Here is a 20,813-nt window from a genome sequence, read left to right on the forward strand (position 1 = left end):
TGGGGAGACACAGCAGAAGCAAATGCCTCAGAGGTGTGCCGTGTCTGGGACATGCTGTGTTTGGGCTCGTGGAGAGAACACATGATGTGAGCAGGCCAGGGACGGAGTCGGGGCAGGGACAGACATGCTCGGAATAGGAGAGTCTGTGTGCCCACTTGGATGAGAAACTTAACTTGATCCTAAAAGCCAAGGGGATGGACATAACACAGGTAAGTGACATGATCAGATTTTACATCAAAAATATTTCTTTCCCTCTTGGCTGGAGGCATCCAAGGCCTCAAGACAAGGGACAATCTTGGATGGTAGAATGGTCCGGGTGTGGGCAATCTTTCAGAAGCTCACATCAGAGCTTCGCTCCCTTGCTTAAAACATTCTAATGGCTTCTGACGGCTCTTAGGATAAAGTCTAAACTCCTTCCAGAGGCCTATAGGGCCCAGGTGCCCTAGTGCCTAGCTATTTCTCCAACCCCCATCTCCAACCCAGGCAGGCCCTTACTTCTGAGTTCTTGGCTTTGGCTCTATGCACAGCTTCTTTCGGTTGCTTGGTAGCTGCATGCTCGCCCTCACCTCTGCCTTGGCACAGGCTCTTTTCTACCTGGAATACTCCAGCATGCACCCTCCCTGCCCTCCCACCACACTCACCTGGCAACACTGCACACTGGGCCCTGGCCCACTCACTGTTCAGGTCTCAGCTTTCTGGGAGGTCCTCCATGATCGCCATAACTCTTACTGGCTCCATTGCCCCCTGGATTGCTCTCATCTTGGCCCTCACTAGCCTGGATGGTGATTTTCTGAAAGCTGTGGGAGAGTAGGACCATGTCCGACTTGTTCACCACTGTCCCCCAGCTCCATGTACAGGGCTGGCACATGTTTACTAGATACCGAAGGAAAGGAGTAGAGGGACATATCCAAAATGATGCTCAGTTGATGGATGGTGACATTACTCCTAGAGATAGACGATGGATTTAATTTTTGGAGGTTGGGAGACATGTGTTTATTTGAAGCCCAGCTGAGCTGGAAGTATCTAAGAGTCACCCCAGAGGACATGTCGAGTAAGCTCTCACCTCTATGGGTCTGGAGCTCAAGGAGCAGTTTGGACTAGACTGCTCTGCCAAGAGGTGAGAGCTAAAGTTGTGGGAATGAATGTGAAACCTGATGTTTTTGATTCGTAACTAAGCGGCCAGCCAAGAACCAATATATTTTGAAACACTGGTGGCCAAGGATACGACAGGAAGAGGTGAAGGGAGGCGGCGGGAGGTGGCGCCCTCCCCCCGTAGGGTTGAGGGGGATCCCTCTTCTGGAGCTGCCTCAGCTGTCACACAGCTCCACAGGGAGAGAGGGCCCTGGTAGAGGGGCCTGGCTTGGGAAAGAGGGCTGGACAGAATAAAGGTCTCCCTAGCCTCTCTGTACCCCCTGTCCCCTACCAGGTGCTCCCAACATTCCATGGGTCCTGCCCTCTGGCTGGAGTCTGTGGACCCTGGTTTGCTATGAGGCTCCCATGTCCATGGACTCACTGACACCCCTTCCCTACCGCCTCTTCCCTGCCCTAGCCGGCCTCTGTAACTCAATGCTTCTGCTCCTTCCTTAGCTGGGCCCAGGAACCCTGCCAAGCATTGTGCTTCCTGGCCTGGGGATGACTCAGGCTTCCCTCCCCAGTACCACCCCACCCCCAGCCCCTGAGTGGTGCCACAGGCTGAGCAGGGAGAGGCGCTAAGGGGCGGTTTGATTCTCAGAGGCAGGGTGCTGGGCTGGGGTGGGCCCAGGCCCCCGCTCCTCATACCAAGCAGGTGGCATCCACAGGGGCTGAGGGAACTGCAGACCAGGTGGCAGGGCTGGGGAAGGCTGGCATCAGCCAGAAACCAACCGGTCAGCACGTGGCGATTAAGTTGCAAGTTCAAACCCTGTTTGCAGCAGGCCAGGCCTTCTCACTGAAAGCTTTGAGTTTTCCGGTGAAAATGAAGGGGCCACTCCAGGGTTCTAGGAACCACAGGCCTGAAATAAAATCCTGGAGCCACCTCTTCCTTACTGAGTGACCTTGGAAAGGTAAGTCACTTTCAATGAGCCTCAGTTTGCTAATCTGTACAATGGGGATAGCAGTAATACCCTCCTCCCAGGGTCGTTGGGAGGATTAAATGAAGGAACATGTGGAAAGTGCTCTGTAAACCTTCAAGGACTGTTATATTTATCTACATGGCTAGGATGGAGAAGAAGAAACAGGTGGCTCTCTGTTTTTCTGTCATCCGGGGGCACATTCCCTAGTTTTTTCCACTTGACAGTATGGATTCCTTGAGGCCTGGGCCCATGGAAGGTCAGGGCTCAGAACGTCGGTTGCATATTTTGCTGGAGGACCTTCAGAATACACCCTGATGTTTCTGAGCCTCGGTCGGCTGTATTTAGAAGGGCAAAGAAAAGGAGAATTTCTCTTCCTGTTTCTCCTCTCCCAAACTCTCTCACTCCCTGTGGCTGGTGTGGTGATCAAAGGAGAGGTTCACACAGAGGTGAGGCCCAAAGGCCCATAGCCCTTCCCAGATGTGCTGGGGGTGGGGGGTGGGTACAGAAGACGTGGACATGTGGAGAGCAGGGCCAGGGCTGGCCTGTGCGTGTGATCAAAGGCGCAGGGTGGGGTGGGGCAGGGGTTAGGGTGAGTTCTTTGCATTACTGAGGGTTTATGCTTTCTCTTGGTTGCCTGGATGCCTTGGTATTCACTCCTCCCCAGTGTTCACTGAGGGACTGTGACCATAGCCCCCACTCAAGGCTAGGGTGAGTGAAGGGCAGGCTGCTTAACTGGTCACTAGTGAGTGAGTGGGTGGATCACTTGGCTGTCCAGCTGTCTGAGCCCGAACTCAGTGAGCAGCACCTTCCCTAGCTCTTCTGTGGACCCATGGCCTTGAGCTCCCCGGACTGTTGGAGGGCTGTACTGTTGTGTGGACCCCTGGTTGTGGGGCATCCCGCTGTTCACTGCCAGGAGCATGCCAGCCTCTTGGTTTGGGCGTGAGCTAGTCCTGACCAGAGGAGATGGAGGTCAGCTCTGCGGCCCTGTGACATCCTGGAACGGAAGGAAGATGGCAGCAGAAGCAGTCGCTTTGTTCAGGAAGAGAGGAGGAAAGATGCCACTCCAGTAGCTCAGGGCCTCCGAAGGCCGACTCAGCCAGGAAAGTGCCTTCTAAACAATGCCCAGGCCAACCTCTCCCAGGCTTTACTTCCCATCCTTGGTGGGAGTCCTGGTGGTGACGCCTCTGAACCATTGTTCCCAAGGACAGCTCACCAGGGTCGGGTCTAAGCCAGGCCGGGATACTGAGCCCCCACACCCTGGGAGGAGGCACATGATGTCCCAGAAGTGGCTCCTCCAGCCTTTGTTTTTGCTGGGCAGACAGCCACTCAGACACACAGCTCAGAGGCAGCGCTCCTTTCTATTTCCTTTGGGAAGGGTTTGGGGCTGTAAATTGAGGAAGGGAGCAGACACTTGGTCCATGATCATGGCAGAGTTAGAATGGCACCATGATATGGAAGGGACCCTCATGTGCTTAGTCGCCCTTGAGTTTGAGCTCTATGGGGGCAGGGTCGGTATTTGTTTTGTTCCCCGCTGTGTCCTCAGTGCTGGTAACAATGCTTAGCACCTAGAAAGTGCTCCAGAAACATCTGTGACTGTACGAGTCCCTCTGCAGTTCCAGTTCATGTTCCGCTCACACAGTCAAAAGCTATTAATGCTCACAGTGCTCTGGACTCACAGACAAACATGGTTCTAGTTCGATCTGTGTCACTTTCTAGCTAGGTGGCCTCAGGACTCAGTTTCCTTACCTGTAAAATGGAGAGATCTAGTCCCACCTCTGGCTTGCTGGTGAAGTTTTTCGAGATGGTTTAGGGAGCTTTACTGACATTAAGGTGCCCCTTAGATGTTGGTTCTTTCATCCTTTCTTCTCACCGAGTCTCGTTGTATCCATGTTAAAGCACCCAGCAGCCTCATACATCCACTATTACCTCATTTGATCCTTACAACAGGCCCTCTCAGGTGTGGCACTACCTACACTCCCATCTTACACATACAGAAACCGAGGCCCAAGGAGAGAAATTCTGGTCGCACAATAAGTGCTAGAGGCAGGATTTGAATGCCATTCTGTGTGGCTTCCGGCCTTTTCCTCTAATTCAACACTGACTAATACCTTTCATAATAGCTTATGTCTGACATTGTAGCTGTGTGACCTCAGGCCCCTCACTACGCTATGAGCCTCGGTTTCTTCGATTGCCCAACGTGAATAATTACCCACACGCCCCCAGCCTTGGCCTTGATGACAATCTAGGGCACTTGGCTATATCAGTTGTTCTTTGCCTTCCTACCACTTCTGTCCAAGTGATTGACAGACAACATGCCGCTGACTGCTGTCTTCCCCAGGCATTCTGGCCAAGGCACCTAGAACTCTAACCCTTTCACTCTCTTTCCAGGAGACATATCTGAATGCAAGAGAGTGAGAGGGACATTATGAGAGGGATAACACTGGGTCAAGTCTAGTTTATTAAAACAGCAGCAAATCAGTTTTTAAAACTATTATTAGCAGTAAATAACTGTCGATACACTGTGCAACTGATTGTGACACACCAACAGGTCACACTCCTCAGGGATAATGGCTGGTATTTTTGATAGCTCTTTTGTGAACATGTAAAGTCCCATAGAAATGCGAGCAATGATTAATATTGCTATAATAATTCCCATTGTTCCTATCGTAGGAGGACACTTATTACAAAAGATGAGAAGCCACACTGCTTGGGTTCAAATACTGGCTCTGTCACTTCTCAGCCGTTGACATTGGGCAAGGCATTTGACCTCTCTGTGCTTAAATTTCCTCGTCCATCAAATGAGGATCATAACAGTAGTGTCTATTTCTCAAGGTTGTTTGACAATCAAATGAGATAATGTAAATAAAGTGTTTACCATGGTATTGAGTTCAAGTGTCACCAACCTGCAACCTGCAGGCCATGTCTGGCTCTTGGCTTGTGTATGTAGGTAAAGTATGATTAGAACATAGCCAGCTTAATTTGTTTGCCCATCATCTATGTCTGCTTTTATGCTTCAATGGCAGAGTTGAGTAGTGGCAACTGAGACTGTCCTTTCTGATCGCTCACAGAAATTAAATGTGAAATTTATTTCATTTCATTTTTTTAAAAGCTCATTTATTATACACATAGAGATACAAAACTCCAAAGAGAGGAAATGACTTGTCTAAGGCCATGCTGCTAGGATGGTATAAGAAAAGGGGTGGAACCCAGGCTCCTTGAATCCCAGTCCAGGGAACTTTCTAGTACATGACATTGACCAAGGATCTCCCCATGCTTGGACTCCTTGGACTCAGAGTTCTTCCTTCAGGACATGGAAGAAGCTGGTTTAGCACCCAGGCAAAGGGATGCTAGCTGCCAAGCCCTGGGATTCTCCTCCCTCCCTGTATCACAGACTCTGCCAGGTCAGCTGGCACAAAGCAGTTTCTTCGCTCCTGCAGGCCTGTCAGACCCTTCTCTGGCTTCCTATCCTTGGGTCCATTGCTCTGGTAAGCCAGGCTGGGGTGGCAGCTTCGCTGGGTGATTAATGTTTCTGTCCCACTCTGAGGACTCTTATCTACTTGCTGGCCTTGCCCTTGTTCATGTAATGGGCTGGTTGAGTCCATTTACATTTCCTTTGCTTTGCTCTCCTGTCCAATAGCAACTACGACATAATTATGTTTTTCTCTCTTATCCTTAATCCTCTCAAACTGCCTAGTTATCTTTAATTTCCTGTCCATTTTCCTTACTGGGGAGCTAAGTGGAGCTAAGTCAGGCCAAAAGTGATGGGATAGCGTGGGAAAGCTCATAGATGCTCACCCAGAATCCCTGTGGGCCCAGGGAGGTAGCCCGGGCTCCAGAGCCTGTGAGGCCTGGCAGGACACACCACTTCGCAGGCTGGACCCCTATGCTAACAAATATAAATCATTGGTAGGGACAGGGAGGGAACACCTCTGAGGTACCTCTCTCCCAGCTTCGGCAGTCTGAGAGTCTTGAGACCTAATTTCAGTGGGCTCAGCAACCTCCAGCCTCTCCACCTCCTCTTAGTATCAAATACTATTCCTGTCCCCGTTGTCTTCTCCAGGTCTCATGACCGCAGGAATGGCAGTCATAGGACTAATTCTAGCTTGTGTGTGTGCATGTGTGTGTGTGTGCACACGCACAGACGTATGTGCAGGCTCACACATGTACCCGTGACCATGAACTCCCTTTGATATCAGGTCCGGCATATGGTAAGCACTCAAGATGTGCTCATTTTCTTTCTCCCTCGGGTGGCCATAGCGCCTAACACTGCGTGAAGCTAGTGGGTGGGCACGCAATAGATATTCAGTGTTTATCAAAGGACCGAGCAGGTGTATTCTTCCTGGCAATGTGTTCTGTGTGTGTGTGCCTGTGTGTGTATTACCCTAGTCCCCAAATTTATCTAAGTCCTAGTTTCCTCATCTGTAAACCACAGTGGGGTACAAATGTCAAACTCACCAGGATATATAGACAGTGTCAAATGTGCTAATGTAGGGAAAACTCCTAGCACATGACCTGGCACATGGTGAGTGCACAACAGCTGATAAATGTTGATGATGATGTTGACAATTAGTATGTGGCAAGCTTGACTGTGAAGGGTGTATGTGCTGTGTGAGGAGTGTGAACGTGTGTGTGTGTGCGTGCCAGTGTGCGGCAGTGTGTGAAGGAAGACCTGATGGTAGAAACTGAAGGTGTTGGGAGGACCCTGTGGATGCCAAGCCTGGAAGGGAAGCCTAGAGAGCAGAAGCAAATGCCACATGCACACACAGAGGAAGCTGAGAGAAGCCTAGACTTGGCTGTATGGATCCGATGACTTAATGAGCCTCTTCTCCTCTCAGCAGCAGAATTAATGGGAGGAAAGTGGACAAAGGACACTCAAGCTGGAGAATCAGGAAACAGCTCCCTACAGGGCAGCCTATTAGCTTAAGAGACGATATCTCCTAGGACCTTTATGGCTCCTACCCAAGTCATTTCAAAGCCTTGCCTGCCCAAGAGAGGGGAGAACAGAGCTGGGGAGGTGGGGAAAAGACATCGGGGAGACCAGGAACAGATGCTACAGGCAGGCTGGAGAGGAGACAGGGAAGGATGGTAAGTTTGCAGGGGATACTGAGAGAAGGAGTCGGAAGAGGACTTGGAGTTCTGAGGAGGAGAGAGAGAACAGGAAGCTTGGGAGAGAAGGCAAGAGGAAGGTAGTGGCACTGGGAAAGCCACCTTCTACCTCTCTCTGAGCCTGGTGGAATCTTCTTTAGATGAGGTGTTGCAGCCTCTCATTGAATCACAGGGGCTGGTTGTAGAGCCATTCCATGTTCCAGTGACTGGGCTTGCACCTGAGAAAATGGAAGGCGACCAAAACTCCTGGGTGATCCTGGGACACCTGGATATGTGGAGGAGATGCTTTTCAACCAGCGACTGAGTCTAGGAGCCAGACATCCTGTAGTTCCCTAGCAACCCTTCATGGCATTTTCAGCCCATCTCCATGCCCTCTCTTTTGCTTTTGTCTCTCAGGGCATCATCTAGCCTGGCCTGGCTTCTAGTCACTTCCAAGGCTCAGCTGAGACTGATCTGCTATGTACTCTGAGAGTTGGCACCTAACTGCCCTTCCCGTTGCTACTGTAGATCTTAAATCGTGTTCTGCTTCCCTGTACTCTGCAAGATAGACTCATACCCTTGAATGGGGAGATGTCTTTGGCCACAATGGAAATGGACATTTGTGGACTTCTGAATTCCTACACTTTTGGTCTCTGTCCTCATCCTCTTAATTTTCTGCCTGAGTACCTATCAATAGTCTGTAGGTCCTTGAAGGCAGAGACCACAGCGATACATTTCATTAATGATAAAAATGATGGTGGTGATCATAATATTACTGCCAATGAAGATAGTGACAGTGTCAATGGTGGTAATGAAGATGTTAATCATAATAGCATTGATGGTAATTGTGGCAATGAAGGTGATGGCAAAGATCACAATATAGGTAATGGTGATAGAGGTGAAGACAATGGCACATGTGGTCATGATAATGGTGTTAATGCACTGGGTAATGGTTGTAGAGGTAGCGATGATGATAAAGGTGATGATGATGGTGGAGATGAGGATGATTATGTTAGACATAGAAATGGAAATGGTGGCGAGAAAGAGGGTAGGGTGGTGATGATGATGGAAGCAGAGATAGTAATGTAGAGGCAGCGATGATGGTGAAGGTGGTGATGATGGTAGATGTGGCACTTGTGATATTAGAGGCGGTGATGGCGATGGTTGATGGAGGTGTCAACGATGTCGAGTGTAACGGTGGAGGCAGTGGTGGTGATAGTGGTAGTAGAAGTGATGGTGACGCTGTAATAGCAATATTGTTGATGGTTGTGATAGCAATAACAATGGCAATGGGGATGGAGATGATGGTGGTAGTGGTAATGGTGATGGTGATGAAGACTGAAGCAATTGACAATGGTGATGGTGACAACAATTACGATAGCCAAGAGTCTAGCAGGTCTACTCACCAGGTCTATTATTTTCTATATTACTCCTGATTATTTATCTAATACCCTCTGGCTTAGCTATACCTTACTTTCCATCCTTAACTATTTCCGGGGGATTAGAAAATTGGCCCAACCAATAAAGATACTGTGCAGCTGTTGGTTTCCAGAAGAGTACCTGTGTCCCCTAGTCTCATTTGTTTTTGGGAGAGTCATAATTCGGGCAGTAATTTTTCTCATTTCCACCTTGATGCTGGGAAATGCAATCCTGGAAACTTACCTAAGGAAGACTATGGAATGTTCTACCATTGAGATGGCACAGAGCAAGAGAGAGACCCCATTTGCCTTCATGAATCATGCCTAAAGGCAGGAGGTGGACGTGATGATCACTGTAGGTTAGGACCAATTTCAGGAGTCTGATTCTTTGGCTTGCTATGCAGGGAATGGAGGTGGATTGTGTACTGAAATCTGGAGTTCTGTCTCTGAAGCTAATGCTGAGGAGATGAGAAGAGGAGGTTTGGGAAGAGAAGACGCAATGCAATGTGGTGTTTTAGAGAAACGTTGGCGTTCTTGTGCAGATTCCTTGTGGTTCTGAGTGGGAGGTGACCCAGGATGTGGGCCTCTGTGGCACTGCCTCCAGCCCTACATCTGCCAGGAGGCCGTCCTTCAGGGCCATGGCGCCCATCCCCCAGTCAGGCTGCGGTAAGGAGGCAGAGAAAGAGAGGGAGGGCCACCGCTCACAATTCCCTGAGGAATCTGCTTTCTCCCACAAACTCTTGGAGCTCTCACTCCCCTGCAATTCTCCTTTATCCTCCCTCCTATCAGTTTCCTGATTTGTGAAAGCCACTCACACAAAACCATCAGGGATAGGCTGCCTGTAGTAACTGGTCCACTGCCTATCCCAACACAATGGTCACATGCCAAGGTAAGGAGGGCAGAGAATGTTGCCCAAATAACATGGGCTTTAGAATCAGAACCAGGGCCAAGTCCTAACTCCATTATTTAACCACTATGTGATTTTAGACCTAAGGGTGCCACTCTCTGAGCCTCAGTTTCCCCTTCTGTAAAATGAGGTCCTAACTCAGAGAATGTTATAAGGATTAAATAAAATAATGTATGTAAGGTATCTAATATACTATTTGGCACCTAGGAGATGTTTAAGAAGTATTGGTCTTTCCCCCAACCCTTGTGCCTTTCAGAAGGGGAGAAAGCAGGCATGGCCTTATCCCCTTACTAGAATCCTTGAACAAAGACCTTTCCTATCTCCTATGCCATCTGAGCCTCCTCCCCTCATTCCCCATGAGACCAGGAAAGTCTACATAAGGTTAAAGTGGCATATACCCTTTCCAGCCTGGGTGCTAGGTTTGCAGTCAGAGGGATTGCTAGTCGTGTGACCTTGCTCATTGCTTAGCTTCTCTGGGCCTCAGTTTCCTCATCTGAAAATAGGATAATAATCCCTGCTCTGCCGGCCTCACAGGGTTGTTGTGAGGCTCCTATGAGATCATGCTTTGGGAAGTACAAACTGCTGGATACATGTGGGTGTTATTAGCTTACTCTAGGAGAAAGGGAGGGAGGGAGGAGTAGGTCCTGGAGACTAGATTACTGCCCCAACATGGGGGGCAGTTCCTCTTGGTAATACCAGGGCCAAAGTATTCCAGGGTTCAAGGGTGCTGGACCATGGAACTGGAAACCAGTCATGAGGCCATCCATGTTTAGCTTGGGTGGAGTAGGACAGGGCTTGTTCATTTATGTCCTTTGGCGTAAGTCATATGTAAATAACTCACTTATGGGGTTTGAGTCAACTGCCTGGGGACTTCTTGAGCCAGATGACAACTCTGAAAGGCAAAAGGCCTCCCTCCATTTATTCCTCTTATCTTCTCATTCTACTGAGATCGGAACTTGACCAGCGTGTAAAGGTGGCTGATCATTCCCCACCTGCCACAGGAAACTGTGGGCCATGCCTTTCTGGGTGATCTGGAGTCAGAGTAAGGTTTTGACTCAGTTGGGAGCACTGGTAGGGTGCAGCCTTTGTGGTACCCTCTGCCTACATGATCGTGGGCCGAGTGTCTGCAGCCCAACAGTCCTTTGTTCCTTGTCTACACTCTCCCCAGCCTCTCATTCTTCTTTGAAAGCCTCATTTCTAAGCCCCCTTGGCAGCCTCTGGCTCTGGCTCCTCTGCCCCCCTTCCCAATGCTTGCCTCCTTCATTTTCCTGAGTGTGGCCCAGAAGCACCCAGAGACTCTCGCTTTCCATCCTTCTCGTCTTCCCACCACAGCATCTCCTCTGACCTCATGGCTCAGCTCCTACCTCAGGCCCCTGCGGCTGATGTATTCTTGTGTTCCTCCCACCACAAGCAGTCCAAACTCCAGACACCCCTCACCCAAGTCAACTTGGGCCCTGCCTAGCCCCCACCCACAAAGCTCAGTCCAGTTGGCCCTTCCCTGTGGGTGTCCCTCAGCAGCCAGCTGCTACTTGCAGTTCATTGGTGGGGACCACATACCAGCCACCCCTGGAGCCCGAGTTCAAACATGGACCTCCGAGCATGTGTTTGATCAGCTGAGGCCAATCCCGCAGCCTTCTAGGAAATGGCGCCCACCAACTCAGCTGTGTTCTGGAGCTGGGGTCGTAAGGCAGGCCTAGCATGGCCCACTGGCCAGGACACGGGGAGGGGAGAAAAGGCGAGGCGAGGAGAGCTCTTTTCCTTTTTTTCTGTGTGTGTGCACATCTGTGTGTGTGTGGGGGGGTTGGTAAGTGAGGGTGGTGGTGATGTGTGTTTTCTGTCACTGTGTCAGAAACTTCTCGGTGCCACGGGGGTGTTTGCTGTGCCGTGTGAGTGCCATGTACTTACTCTGTGTATTGTGTGCCAGAGGTTGGAGGGTTGCCATGCTTCGGGGGTGGTGTGTGTTAGGCGTCGCTGTGTCCTGTGTGCTCGTATTGTAGCTGTAATGTGTGTTATGTCAGTGGTGTGGGGTCCAGTGGATGCTATGGAGGTGGAATGCTATGACCTGTGTGACATGAGGTTCGTGAACCCCCAACCCAGTTCCCGGCACCTATAGCTCAGATCCAGGAGTCTCCGATTTCAGGTGAATTGGGGCCAAATTCTTGTATAAATTGTCGTGCTTCCCACTCCACCCCCTCCCTGCAGGTCAGGTCATCTTTTGGTTACTGTAGTTTAATCCAAACCATCAGCTGAAGTTCCCTGAATACTTGGCTTATAATGACCAAAGAGGGGCAAGGTAGAGGGCAAGCGTTGGAAAGGAAAGGAAGGGGAGGAGGAGGAAGAGAAAAAAGAGGAGAGAGAGAGAGAGTGAAGCATGGAGAGCCAATTGGAGACCTTGCCCAAGCCCTGCAACACTATTCTAGGACCTAGAGATGCAGTAAATCCAAGTGTGGTCAGCTCTCCTAAAGCCAAGCTCAGGGGGCCATGGGAGAGTCAATCAAGTGCACTTGGTTTAATCTGGAGGAGCAGAAAGACCTTCCATAGGAGGAGCTGTTTGAGCTGATGTCTAAAGGTGTAATGTGTGTGAAATGTCCTCTGGACTCCTAATTCCAGCACTTGGGAACCTTCACACTTGCTTCCGTGGTTACCCAGGCTCAAGCTGAGGGTGTTATCTTTGGATTATTCTTCTTCACCCACATCCAATCAAATTGGCAACCATTGCAAGGGCTCATGAATTTAATCGTTTAATCAACAAATACTCATTGGGCCTGGAGTCTGCTAGGCACAGCGCCAGGCCCTGGGAAGGCATTAGCAAGCAGGCAGGACTAGGTGCCTACTCTCGTGGGTCCCACCTTCTCTTAAGTGCTGCCCTTCCCGACCACTGCTCTGGGTCAGGTCTGTGCTGTTCCTCCATCTCCAGGCTCACCCCTCCAGCCTACTGTCCTCATTGCAGCCAGAAGAGCTCGAAAGCTGTGTACATTCAACAAAATTCACTGTAGTTTGACTATATTCCAGGCACAGTTTTAGGCACTTGGGATACATTAGTGAACAAAATGAATATCCCTCGCAGAGCTAACAGTATAGCAGGAAGAGGTGAAGAATAAACAACGATATAATAAATAAATTATATAGTGTGTTAGAAGGTGGCACACATTTTAGAAAAATCAAAGAGAAAATAATGAAGATTGGAGATGCTAGAGTGCGGGGCAGGATACAGAATTACTCAAGGTGGTCAGGACCAGCCTTCTTGAGAAGGTGAGATCTGAATGAAGGCTTTAAGGAGGTAAGAGAATTAGCCATGTAGATGTCTTGGGGAAGAGCGTTCTGGGCAGAGAGAACAGCCAGTGCTAAGACGGTGAGGTAGGAGTGTGCCTGGTGCAGTCAGGAGACCAGTGTGGCTGAAGTCCAGTGAGCAAAGGGAGAGTAGCTGGAGAAACTGGGGGGTCAGATTGCAGGAGTGTTTGAAGGCCAGTGTAGGGACAATGGCTTTTACTCTGTGTGAGATGAGGGCCGTGGGAGGGTCTCGACCTATGTTGTAACAGGATCTTACAGGCTTCTCAGTGGAGACATCTGTAGGGGGCAAGGGCAGAGGCAGGAAATCAGTGGGGGAGGCGACCAGACTACAGCAATCTGGCAAGCTCAAATGGATCAAATGGGAGAGGGGAAGTGTGAGTTTTTGTGCTCTAAAAAACTGAGCAGGTGGGTAGGGTCAAGGAGGTATCATTACTGCTGGCAAGCAGAGGAATAGCCACAGAAAGGCTGGCCGGGCAGCCAGCCCTGAGCTGGCCACCGACCATCCCCAGGGATGGGGGAAGCCCTAAGATGTTGCCTGCAGTCCTTTCTTCTCAAGCCAAACTTGTAGCCCCATCCCGGCTTCCGAATCCAGCCAGTAGTGCTGGGCCAGGTGGAGGTTGACCATGCACATTCATCACTGGCGTGTATGGAGTCCTTGCTAAACCACTGACTTATCTACCCTTCCCACAATTTTGTATGGTGGATATTTGTATCCCATCTTACAATGACAATAACTGCCATTTGCATGGTGCTTACTGTAATACAGGCACTTACTCTCAGAGCTTTATATGCATCAAGTCGTTTTACCCTCACGACGACCATCCTCTAAGGTAGATATTGTCATCATCCCCCTTATATGTGTGATGAAATTGAAGCAACAAGAAATTAAAGAACTTGCTCAAGTTCGCAGAGTTCGTAAAAGGTGAGGCTGCAATTCAAACTGAGGCATTCAGGCTCTAGAGTTTGTGCCGTTAACCACTATGCTCATAGGAAAACCAAACTCAGAGACAGGAGTGACTTCCCAAGGTCACACAGCAAACCTCTAGTGAAGCTCACATTTGCATTAATGCACCTGACTCACAGCCCGGCCCTTCAAACTCGCACAGACTCTGAAGGTCGACTATAGTCTTCAGACTCCGACTTCATTTTTAAAAATGTTTTTCTGCCCCATCCCCTCCCTCGCCTGCCTGTTTCCAAGCAGAAACTCGGAGCTTTCACACCAGCAGCGCCCTAAATGGCAGAGGCCAGGAAAGAAGGCTGAGCTGCCGCCAAGAGGGTGGCAATTTCTGGAGGCATTTTTCCACTCGGTAAGTCATTTTGTCCCCTAAAGACTAAAGGAGAGATCTGAGGGAGTAGTACTGTGGGCTGGGAGAGAATAATCCCTCCCAAGCCTCCTTGGAAGGTGTACTCATGTCTGTGGGTATTCATACATATGCGTGCCTGTGTTTTCACATGTGTGTCTGGCTGGACAACAGTGTAGGGGGGAATGTGTGTGTAGGAGCTCTTGTGTGTGTCTTTCTAGGCGTGTGCTTATTTATTGATGTCTGTGCGTGTGTAACCGCAGCTGTGTGGGTGAGTACATGTGAGTGTGTGTTCTTGGGCATAGGTGTGATAAGAGAGGGGCGTGTGCATGCATGTGTGTGCATGTGGGGATGGGTGTGTGGGGCTCTGTAGGGCAGGGCTAACCAGTGGGTCCTTCTACTGATCTGGCTGGCCTCAGCCTGCCCTGCCACCATGGGCACACCTGTTGGCCCAGTTCTGCAGCCCACATCAGAGATCACCTGGCTCTCAGCTTTGTCTTCAGCCTCCTCATCGTTCCCTGCCTGACTTCCAGCCTTTTCCTCAAGGCCCCAGGCCTTACACAGGGGAAGCAGAGACTACTCTGAGGGATGTAAGCACATACTAACCCCAGACCCTGAGAACCAGCCGTTGGAACGGGATGGGTTATTCATGTTGAATTGCTCCAGCAACTCTGGCACAGATGTGGATGGTATCTGTCGGAATGTAACCAGGCCAACAGAAACCACCCTGGGTTTTTTTCAACAGAGAGGATTCCATCCAGAGGTTTAAAAATCCAAGTAGCACAGACTTGGGAGCTGGACAGCCCAACTTCAGGTCCTGGCTCTGCTGTTTACTTGTAGTTTGACTTGGTTAATTTACCTGCCCTCACCATGCCTCAGTCTTGTCATCTGTAACGCAGAGATGATAGTAGCGGTATGTAGCTCATAGGCTACATAGGGGGCATTAAATGAGCCAACAGACATACAGGTGTTTAGAGCAGTGCCTGGTACGTAGTAAGTGCTGTAGAAGTGTGGATTGTTATTAGTAGCTATAAGTTATTTGTAGCTGTGGAGTAGAGAAGCAATTTCTGGGTTTCTAGGATCTTCCTGTCTTAGGCAGGCACTTTTCTCCCTGGATCTCCGCCTGTTCCAGCACTAAGTCAGGAAATCCTTACACACTGCTACAATGGTGGCAGAAACAGGCAGCAGATAGCATCTTGCCATTTGGCTCTGAGCCAGGGCCCCTCATTCTCTCTTGTTCCCAGAGTACTCTTCCTATTCAGCTTACAGATGCACATGCGCATCTGGATGCACACCAGAGGCTCAGCCTATTCTAGGCGTGGCTCCAATCCTGTACTCCCAGCCTCTTGGATCATCCCTGCACACCTGCACAGCTCATGATTCACAAAGGACTCACTAGCCATTAGCTCATTTGGCAGGCATGACAATTCTGTGGGATCTGAGATTTTAAACCTTTTTGTTCCCCCTACAGATAGAAGCTGAGCCTCAGAGAGGTTGAACGACTTGCCCAGGGGTACACAGCTAGTATGTAGCAGAGCCAGGGCATGAACTCACAACCCTCTGACTGTAGGCTCACACTTATAACCACTCCAGCCATGGCCCCTGAAGATCCGTGGACATATTGTCTCCCCTGTCCCTGAGAATATAAGCCCCCTGAGAGCTCTGTGTCTCTGCTCAGCAGTACCTGGCACAGAACTGACTGCCCAATGGGGTGTAGACCACAGGCCAAACCCAGCATAGTGATATGTGTTGTTTTAGCTTAAAGAATGGTTCTAGGAAGTTTAAGATTAGTCACCATGATTGCAAAATGGGGTGATTTTATATAAAAATTCAAATTTCCTGCTACTCTTGAAAAATTCAAGAGCCCTGGCAACCCTGGGCTTGCGTTCAACCCTGGGCTTGCATTCAACATGGCAACAACCAACTATATTCCAGAGCTGCCGTTCCCAGAGATGGGACACATGATTGCTGTTTCACCCCAGGGCCCAGTACTTCCTGTTATCACCCCAGCTGCCATTCCCTAACCTATTTGTGCTATGACTTTCCACCACTTGTTCTATTCCTTTACCTCCATCCGTTGCTTGGCCTGAATTGGCATCAAGGCAGGTGCCTCCTGAGGAAGAATGTGAACACAGGGGAAGTACCGGGCCCAGGGAGCTGTGTACCGATATGATTTTCCACTGGCTCTGTAGTTACTTATCCTGGTTCATCTACCCTGGCCTCTCTCCCTCTACTCCATCTAGCAGGGAGGTCAGCCAGGAATGCAGACCATCTTGTAGCTCATAAATAAAGGGCTTTGGGATAACAGAGGATGATGGGGCATTTCTTCTGGCCAGACTGAAATCAAGGGGATTGTCCAGGAAGAGGCCGCCTTTGAGCCTGGAAGGATGGGCAGGCTTTAGATGGATAGATATGGGAGAAGAAAGGAGGGTGGAATTTGTAACAGGAGCAGCAAAGGCAGGGAGGCTGCCATATCTGGGTTGTGTTCTGGGATGCTTGAGTAGTTGAGTGTGACTGGATCACAGGGTGATGAAGAGGAGTGGGCAGTGGGAGATGAACATTTGCTGAATCCTCATCTCTGGAGACTCCCAGTGCCTGCCTGGCACCCTGTGAGGGACCCACAATCAGGAATGGGGTTTGTTTTCACAGCAATTCTGTGAATCTGAACTGTGGAGGGACTCTGTATAAATGAATGAGTTAAGGGTTAGAGGTTAGATCATTTTCCCAAAGCCACACAGCTAGTGGAAAAGCTGGAATTCCACACCGCCCCCTCCCCACAACCAGGACTGCCTCCACATTGGGAGAAAGAGGACTGGAAGCTACAGAATGCTTTGAGCAGGCAAGTGGCTGGGTTGATCCTGTCTTCTGGGCTGTGGGCAAGTGGCCTGGGGAATATGAGAGGAAATCCCAGTCTCTTGTCCTTCCTTCTCCCTCCACAGCTTACACTCTTTTGACCCCTTCCCATGTGCTCTCCACTGCAGCCAGAGGGAACTTCCAAAAGGTCAGAGCTGACTGTGTCCCTTGACCCCGCACTCACACTCACTCATTTTCTGGGAACTCTCCAAACAGTTCCCTGTTGGCTGAAGATTCAGCCTTTCCATCAGCTCCCTCTGTCTACACTGTCCTTCCCTCCTCCACAATTTTAGTGCCTGCCATACTTCTTATGTTCTTTAGGACTCAGTTCGCATGCTGGAAACTTGGCCTGACTGCTCTCCTTCTTCCATGTCTGTGTTAGGTGGCCTTCCCCTGGGTTTCCAGAGCCTCTTGGGCTTGCCTCCACCATGGCCCTTTCCCATGTCCTGTAATAAAAGTACCTTCCTTCACAGTCTCTTATGAGACTGGACGTTCCTTGCAGCAGGACCAAGGACCAGCAGAGTACAGTGGTTAAGGGTCTGGACTCTGGACTGCCTGGCTTGGAACACTGGAACTACCCTTTACTAGATGTGTGCAGTTGAGTAAGTTCCTTTGCTGTGGTTTCCTTCTGTAAAATGTGGATTATCATAGCGCCAACCTGTCAGAGGGCTTTTGTCACAAAGAAAGAAGAGAGTCCATATAAAGCAGTTAAAACAGTGCCAAGGTTACAGCAAGTGCTCAATAAACACAGCTATTATTACTCATTTCTGTATCCCCAGGGCCTGGCACAGAGTAGGGGTGTGGTGGATGAAAGGGGGCCTGGAGTACCATGGGTCAGAGGAGACTGGCCACCTTGGAGGGTGACCTAGCTGGAAGATGAGCCCCTCCATAGGTGGCGGGAAAGGGGCTGGGGCCAGACATGGCCCCCCAGGGAGCAACTTCAGAGCTAATGACTGCTGCATGTGGCAGCTCCTATCTGGTCTAGTCGCCAGCCTCCCCCATCAATATGGTTCAAATAGTCAACTGACACCTCATTAGCCTAAGTCCAGGCCCAATTCTGCCGCCACGCAGTGAGCGAGCAAGCCACTGGGGGGCCAGAGGCTCGTTAGGGCCTGGCCGTCACCAGAGCCAGAGGGTCCACAACGTGATACCGGCTCAGGGCCCAGCCCATGTGTTTCCAATCAGCAATTAGTCTTTAATTAATGGGGCTGCAAAATGATTGTTTTCCCGTCTGAATGGCGGCGTGGGCAGGGAGCCGGCAGGAATGGCCATCTGGGGAGTGTTAAGCTGGAGTTACAAGAGGAGACATAAAGAAAGGAACCAAACACCCCAATTTGGGCCCAAATCATGGCCCTGGGCAAGCTGCATGGCGCCCAGCCCAGTGGTAAATGAAAACCAGGCCTGGGCTCCTGGTGGCACCTGCTCTTGCCTAGGCTCCGGTGTCCCCAGTGGCTCTGGGGATACCCAGGAGGATATCCTCTGGAGCTTTGGTTTCCCCAGTACACTTAACCTGAAGGGGAATCCGGTCCTTGGGCCATACTTCCCAACATACCAGCCAGGCCTCATCTCTAACATGGGGATTATCATTTCTACTTCCCAAGCTGTTTGAGGTGGAAAGGAGTTTTGTAAACTATGAAGTACTATACCGAGCCCTTGGAACTTGGGGCTGGGAAGTCATTTATCATGTCCCGGGGGTTTCTGTCCCTGAGTGCTTGTGTTGTCATATCCTCTACTCCTACCGATGACAGGCCGCTGAGCTTGTCTGTTGCATTATCTCAGCGAGGCTTCACCGTACTTTTCTGAAGTAGGGAATTTTATTGCACCTGCTTTACGGAAGAGGTACCTGTACTATTGAGCAGCTTACTTGGTGGAAATTGAGCCCGAGAAGGCACCACCATGGAGCTCATGCTGTTAACCACTAACCAAGGGGCAACTTCTCTTTATTTTGGGAAGCCCCATCTTGGGCAACAGTTTGACACCATCTCCTAACATCTAGAATGACAGGCAAAGAACATCAGTCCTGGATGAACCATTAGTGATAAGCATATTCAGCCCTGCTGTGGTATAGATGAGGAGACTAAGACCCAGGGAGGGCCAGAGATGTGTCCAGGATCATACTACATGTTCCTGGCAGTTCTGGGCTTAGGACCCAGTTTAGTGATCTTAGGTCTGTTGAGTTGGAACAAAATCCCATTCCATTGAGCTCCTCCCTCTCCCTCATCCCCGTCATCCTGATGAGTCCACCTCCTAGATATGCCATTGATCCATAAGCACCTCTCCATCCCTTCCGTGCCTGCCCGGTGTCAAGTCCTCTCTTCCTCCCTGTACTTCTGTTGCCTTAGGTTACCCCCATGAAACATTCTCCAGGTAGACTATATGTTAGGCCATAGGCAAATCTTCTCAATACATTTAAAAGGCTTTAAATCATGCAAAGTATGTTCTTCAACCACAATGCAATAAAATTACAAATCATTAATAGAAAGAAATTTGAGAATATCACAAATATATGGAAATTATTTGGGAAACAGCTCATTCCTGAGTAACCAATGGGTCAAAGAAGAAATCACAAAGGAAATTACCAAATGTTTTGAGATAAATGAAAACAAAAACACAGCATACAAAAACATATGGGGTGCAGCTATTATAGTTCTTAAAGAAAAAGTTATTTTGAAAATGCATTTATTTAAAAAATGAAGAAAGATTTCAAATCAATGCCCTAACTTTACAACTTAAGAAACTGGAAAAAGAACAAACTAAACCCAAAGCAAGTAAAAAGAGAGAAATAATAAATAATTATAATAAAATATAATAATAAAAAGAAAGATATAATAACTAAATTATTTATTTATTGATAGATAAAATTGAGACACAAATAAAACAGAGTAGAAACACTGTAGAGAAAATTGAGAAAAACATAACCGATTCTTTTAAAAGATCAACAAAATTGCCTAACCTTTAGCTAGACTGACCAAGAAAAAAAGATGAAAGCCTGAAATACTAAAATCAAGAAGGAATCAGGAATGAAAGAAGGTACGTTACTACCAACCTAACAGAAATAAAATGATTAAATTAATTGTTTGACAATGGATTACGAAACCTAGATGATACACTAGACGAATTCCTACAAAGACACAAATTACTGAAAGTAACTCAAGAAAATCCTAAGGAATGCACACATGCACAGTTATTAGAACTAATAAACAAGTTCAGCAAGGTTGTAGAATACAAGGTCAATATAAACATTTTATCTGTATACACTTGGAATAACAATCCAAAAATGGAATTAAGAAAACAGTTCAATTTACAATAGCACCAAAAAAGAATAAAATGCTTTGGAATCAATTTGACAATAAAGTGCAAGACTGAGCACTACAAAATATTGAATGAAGTTAAACAAATCCTAAATAAATGGAAAGACAGCCCATGTTCATGGATGGGAAAACTTAATGTTAAGATGCCAATACTTACCAAATCTGTAGAGATTCAACACGATCCCTATCAAAATCCTAGTTACTCTTTTTTTTGGCAGAAATTGACAGGCTTATCCTAAAATTCAGATGGAAATACAATGGCCAAGAATAGCCAAAATAATTGTCATAGTTAATGTTATGTGCCAACTTGACTGGGCCATGGGATGCCCAGTTAAACATGATTTCTAGGTGTGTCTGTGAAAGGTGTTTCTGGAAAAAAATAGCATTTAAAATGAGTAAAGCAGACAGCTCTCTCCAGTGTGGGTGGGCATCATCCACTCTGCCAAGAGCATGAATATAACAAGAAGACAATGAAAGATTGGATTCTCTCTCTGCCTAACTGCTGAGCTGTAACTGTGATTTTCTCTTACCCTTGGTGTTCCTGGTTCTCAGGCTTTTGGATCAGATTAGAATCTACGCTATAGGCTCTCCAGCTC

The 20,813-nt window shown here is 48.7% G+C and overlaps 1 long non-coding RNA gene across 2 annotated transcripts in view; it reads left to right on the forward strand.

Annotated features, from left to right (window-relative positions):
• Window positions 1-223: 223 nt before the first annotated feature.
• The window catches only part of LOC118607781, a 106,559-nt gene continuing 85,969 nt past the window's right edge, over window positions 224-20,813 (forward strand). For both annotated transcript variants that reach the window (XR_004952815.1, XR_004952816.1), the window contains exon 1: window positions 224-2,042. This is a non-coding gene — a long non-coding RNA (uncharacterized LOC118607781). The remainder of the gene's footprint in view (window positions 2,043-20,813) is intronic.

The sequence above is a fragment of the Rousettus aegyptiacus genome, unplaced genomic scaffold, assembly GCF_014176215.1.
Source record: "Rousettus aegyptiacus isolate mRouAeg1 unplaced genomic scaffold, mRouAeg1.p scaffold_m13_p_9, whole genome shotgun sequence".
NCBI lineage: Eukaryota > Metazoa > Chordata > Mammalia > Chiroptera > Pteropodidae > Rousettus > Rousettus aegyptiacus.